Genomic DNA, 6,000 nt, shown 5'->3' with positions numbered 1-6,000 from the left:
CTGAATCCAGTGAAACCAGTTTGAATTCAATGTAACCAGTGTTGTGGTCCCTTTGAATCCACTGAAACCAGTAAGAATCCAATCTAACTGGTGGTGTGGTCTTTATAAATCTAGCGAAGCCAGTTTCTCAAAACAAAGATCAAGAGCTAGCATAGGTTTGATCCCATATCTCCACATCACTGGGCAGCATCTTAAACCACTGGACCATCTTCACTTCTGAAAAGAACAAACAACCAGAGAGAGAATGACGATCAGACTAAAGGAGGAATCTGAAGAAAAGTCTCAAACAGTCTCAGCTAAACAAACTGATTTGCTAACTAACATCCTGCTTTCAGGTGTACTGGATTTGAACAGGTGCCCTTAAGATTACATCGGTTCATTAAACACTGCAACTGCTTTCATCGGTTCATCTGACACTACAACTGCTTTCATTGGTTCATCTGATACGGCAACTGCTTTCATCAGTTCATCTGACACTACAACTGCCCTTTCTGTCACTTATTTATCAATTTCAATCACTTCAAATGTTTCCATGGTGATTTTTTTGTGCTTTAAATGACATTTCAACTGCCTTCTTTACTTACAGTTGCTCCGACACTTCAACTGTCTTCAACTCCTTTCCAGTTGAGGTTATACTTCATGCTGACTAAGTGCCGATTCTTAAAATGACACTTAAACTTCATTCAGCACTTGCTGTACATTTGAACTACTGTGTCAGTTCCAGCAGCAAACACCAGAAAATGTCACATTTTCAATCAGGATTTAAAGAAAAACTAAACTAAACATGTTTTTTTCTTTTCAGAGCTCAAAGTTTGTGAACTTCAGCGACTACAACAACTTCCTGCCATCGTTTCAAGTGCAGCTGGAGGCTCTGGAGGCTGACATGTCTCTGAAACTGCAGCTGAGTCATGTGACTCCTCTCCGTCTGATTGGCTGGCTGATTAGCTCCATAGAGTCTGTGGTGTGGCGCCAAGTCGTCAAGCTGAGAGGTAGATCATCAGTCACACACACTAATTCAACACGTCAACATGCTAATACAACATGCTAACACAAAACATAACCAGTTTGAAGCCAGTGCAACCAGTGTTGTGGTCTTTGTGAATCCAGTGTAACCAGTGATGTGGTCTTGATAAGTCCAGTGGAGCCAGTGATGTAGTTTTTATAAGTCCAGTGGAGCCAGTTTGAATTCAGTGAAACTAGTTTGAATCCAGCAAAACCAGTTTGAGTCCAGTGTAACCAGTGTTGTAAAGTCCAGTGAAGCCACTTAGAATCCAGTGTACCCAGTTTGAATTCAATGAAACTAGTGTTGTGGTCCCTTTGAATCCTTTGAAACCAGTGAAACCAGTTTGAATCCAGCAAAACCAGTTTGAATCCAGTGTAACCACTTTGAATCCAGTGTAACCAGTGTTTTGGTCTTTATAAATCCAGCGCTACAAGTGTCGAGGTCTCTGTGAATCCAGTGTAAACAGTGTTGTGGTCTATAAATAGAGTGCTGGTCTCTTTGAATCCAGTGAAACCAGTTTGAATCCAGTGTAACCAGCATTGTGGTCTGTATAAATCCAGTGTAACCAGTGATGTGCTCTCTTTGAATCCAGTGAAACTAGTGTGAATCTAGTGTTACCAGTGTTATGGTATCTATGAATCAAGTGAAACCAGTTTGAATCCAGTGAAACCACTTTGAATCCAGTGAAACCAGTTAGAATCCAGCGTTGTGTTTTTTTTAAAATCCAGTGAAACCAGTGTTGTCGTAATTTTTAATCCAGTGTAACCAGTATTGTGGTCTTTATGAATACAGTGATTCCAGTGTTGTGGTCTAATAGAAACCAGTGAAACCAGTTTGGATTCAGGGTAAACAGTGTTGTGGTCTATAAATCCAGTAATATGGTCTCTGTGAATCCATTGAACCAGTTTGAATTCAATGTAACCAGTGTTGTGGTCCCTTTGAATCCACAGAAACCAGTAAGAATCCAGTCTAACCGGTGGTATGGTCTCTTTGAATACACTGAAACCAGTTAAAATCCAGTGCTACCAGTGTTATGGTCTCTGTGAATCCAATGAAACCAGTTTTGAATCCAGGGTAAACAGTAGTGTGGTATATAAATCCAGTGTTATGGTCTCCGTGAATCCAGTGAAACCAGTGTTATGGTCTCCGTGAATCCAGTGAAACCAGTTTGAATCCAGGGTAAACAGTGTTGTGGTATATAAATCCAGTGTTGTGGTCTCTGTGAATCCAGTGTTACCAGTGTTATGGTCTCTGTGAATCCAATGAAACCAGTTTGAATCCAGGGTATACAGTGTTGTGGTATATACATCCAGTGTTATGGTCTCCATGAATCCAATGAAACCAGTGTTATGGTCTCCGTGAATCCAGTGAAACCAGTTTGAATCCAGGGTAAACAGTGTTGTGGTATATAAATCCAGTGTTATGGTCTCTGTGAATCCAGTGAAACCAGGTTGAATACAGTGTAAACAGTGTTGTGGTCTTTTTAAATCCAGTGAAGCCAGTTTGAATCCAGTGAAACCAGTGTGAATTCAATGTAACCAGTAGTGTGGTCCCTTTGAATCCACTGAAACCAGTAAGAATCCAATCTTACCTGTGGTGTGGTCTTTATAAATCTAGTGAAGCCAGTTTGAATCCAGTGAAATCAGTTAGAATCCAGTGTAACCAGTGTTGTGGTCTCTTTGAACCCATTTAAACCAGTTTAAATCCAGTGTTACCAGTGTTGTTGTCTTTTTAAATCCAGTTAAGCCAGTTTGAATCCAGTGAAACCAGTTTGAATTCTATGTAACCAGTGTTGTGGTCCCTTTGAATCCACAGAAACCAGTAAGAATCCAGTCTAACTGGTGGTGTGGTCTCTTTGAATACACCGAAACCAGTTAAAATCCAGTGTAACCAGTGTTATGGTCTCTGTGAATCCAATGAAAACAGTTTTGAATCCAGGGTAAACAGTGGTGTGGTATATAAATCCAGTGTTATGGTCTCCGTGAATCCAGTGAAACCAGTGATATGGTCTCTGTGAATCCAATGAAACCAGTTTGAATCCAGGGTAAACAGTGTTGTGGTATATAAATCCAGTGTTATGGTCTCTGTGAATCCAGTGAAACCAGTTTGAATCCAGTGTAAACAGTGTTGTGGTCTTTATAAATCCAGTGAAGCCAGTTTGAATCCAGTGAAACCAGTTTGAATTCAATGTAACCAGTGTTGTGGTCCCTTTGAATCCACTGAAACCAGTAAGAATCCAATCTAACCGGTGGTGTGGTCTTTATAAATCTGGTGAAACCAGTTTGAATTCATTGTAACCAGTGTTGTGGTCCCTTTGAATCCACTGAAACCAGTAAGAATCCAATCTAACCGGTGGTGTGGTCTTTATAAATCTAGTGAAGCCAGTTTGAATCCAGTGAAATCAGTTAGAATCCAGTGTAACCAGGGTTGTGGTCTCTTTGAACCCATTTAAACCAGTTTAAATCCAGTGTTACCAGTGTTGTGGTCTTTTTAAATCCAGTGAAGCCAGTTTGAATCCAGTGTAGCCAGTGTTGTGGTGTCATCTGTTCCAGTTTGTGTCTCGGAGTCAGTGGATGTGACTCTGGAGTCTAACCCGATCCCCGTTTGTCGGCTGGAGGCAGCAGACAGAATCAGAACCATGGACCTGATGGTCCAGCAGTACCACGCTGAGGGGGCCAAGCAGGTCACTGAGGAGATCCTGAGGAGGATGAACTACAACCAGCTGGCTGATAAGCTGCTGAGGAACTGACTGATCTGAAAGCCCAGCCTTGAGCGTCTGGATTTAAAAACGCATCATGACCCGTTTCTTTTTTAAATTTAATTTAATTTAATCTTTATTTAACCAGGAAAAGACTCATTGAGACTAAAAATCTCTTTTACAAGAGTGTCCTGGCCAAGACAGACAGCAGCATAGTCATACATACGCACAAACACAAGGTGGACACAAACATCAAAAACACTTATCATCCAAAACAGCAAACATTTCAAGGTCAGCTAAAATAAAAGCCTCAGGCAAAACATCTACAGCTAGATGTTTCAGCCTCCAGGTCATCCAATTTCCCCTTAAAAGTGTTCAATGAGACCAACTCATTTTGTTTCAAAGTTTTCTGTAACATGTTCCAGGCAGAGGGAGCAGCAGACCTAAACGCTGTCTTTCCCAGTTCAGTTCTGACTTTTGGGACAGACAGCAAGAACAAATCCTGAGACCGAAGATTGTAAGTCCCAGCATTACTTTGGTTAATGTAGGACAAAAGATAAGAAGGAAGTAAACCTAAGATTGCCTTGTAAGTGAGAATATGCAGGTGTCTCAGTCTACGTATTGATAAGGAGGACCATCCAACCCGTTCATACAGTGTACAGTGATGAGTAAGCGCTTTAAAACCAGTGATGAACCTCAGAGCTCCATGATACACAGTGACAAGAGCATGTAAGCTTTGAGATGAGGCTAGCATATATACAACATCACCGTAGTCCAGAACAGACATAAAAGTGGCAGAAACCAGTCTCTTTTTTGATTTAAAAGAAAGGCAGGATTTGATCCTAAAATAAAAACCCAGTTTCAGTTTCAATCTTTTTACCAGCTGCTGAATATGATTTGCGAAAGAGAGGGATTCATCAATTAATATCTCAAGATATCTGTAATTGGAAACACACTCAATTTTCAAACCCTGAGAAGAGAGGATTGAGGGCAGATTTTGTGGTTTTGGTTTCATATTAGAGAACAGCATGACTTTAGTTTTGTCAGCATTTAAAACAAGTTTTAAAGCATACAAATGTTCTTGAACCATGTTAAAAGCAAGTTGTAACTGGGAGAGGGCTCCTTCTGGGGTGAGTGCTGAACTGTAGAGTACAGTATCATCAGCATAAAAGTGAGATTTCACATTTGACACATTTTGATCAATGTCATTGAAGTACAAAAAGAATAGGAGTGGCCCCAGGACTGACCCCTGGGGTACACCTTTACTCACAATGAGAGAGCTAGAGGTGCAGCCCTCCGCCTGCACACACTGTGTCCTGTCTGTAAGATAATTAACAAACCAACTAACAGTTTTTTGAGACAGTCCAGCTTTAGATAGTCTGTGCTTAAGCACAAGGTGGTCCACTGTGTCAAATGCCTTAGAAAGATCAATAAAGAGGGCTGCACAATGCTGCTTGTTATCCATAGATTCAATAAAATCATTTAAAACTTTAAGAGCTGCTGTTGTGCTATGCATTTTTCTAAAACCAGATTGAAAGTCAGATAAAACATTATTGCGATTTTAAAAATCCTATAGTTGATCACTAACAAAGGATTCCAAAACCTTTGCCAGGACAGACAGTTTTGAGATGGGCCTGTAGTTATTTAAAATAGTGGGGTCACCCCCTTTAAGCAGGGGAACAACAAAGGCTGACTTCCAGATACGAGGAATTACATTTGTGATCAAGCAAAGATTAAAAATGTGTGTTAAAGGAGTGGCAATAAAATTTGCTGCTAACTTTAAAAAGTAAGGGTCCAGTTTATCAGGGCCTGCAGCTTTAGTCGTGACCAAAAGCTTGAGGGCTTTATGTACCTCAGAAACTGTAACAGGACTGAAAGTAAAAGTCTGATTTGATGGATCCTGGCCAACAGACTCTTCTGTAGAAGAACAGTCATGCTGAGGACAGGAGGACTCAAATAAAAACCCAGAGGCTATAAAATGTTCATTAAAACAATCGAGCATTTTGGCCTTGTCTGTAATTTTTCTTTTATTTTTCACAATGCATGGGGGAAGCTCCAAGCCTTTATTATTATTTTCTGATAACGATTTACTAATTTTCCAAAATTTTGAGGGGTTGTTCAGATTATTTGATGTTTGGGAAAGAAAATGATCGGCTTTGGCCTTTCTAATTTTAACTGTACATGCATTGCGCAGTTGTCTGAAAACCAGCCAGTCAGAGTTCTGTTTAGATTTTCTGGCTTTTGCCCATGCTAGGTTCCGTTTATGCAGGAGATCTGATAAGTCTGGTGTGAACCAAGT

This window comes from Pagrus major, chromosome 11, assembly GCF_040436345.1.
Source record: "Pagrus major chromosome 11, Pma_NU_1.0".
Lineage (NCBI taxonomy): Eukaryota > Metazoa > Chordata > Actinopteri > Spariformes > Sparidae > Pagrus > Pagrus major.
This window is presented reverse-complemented; position numbering follows the sequence as displayed.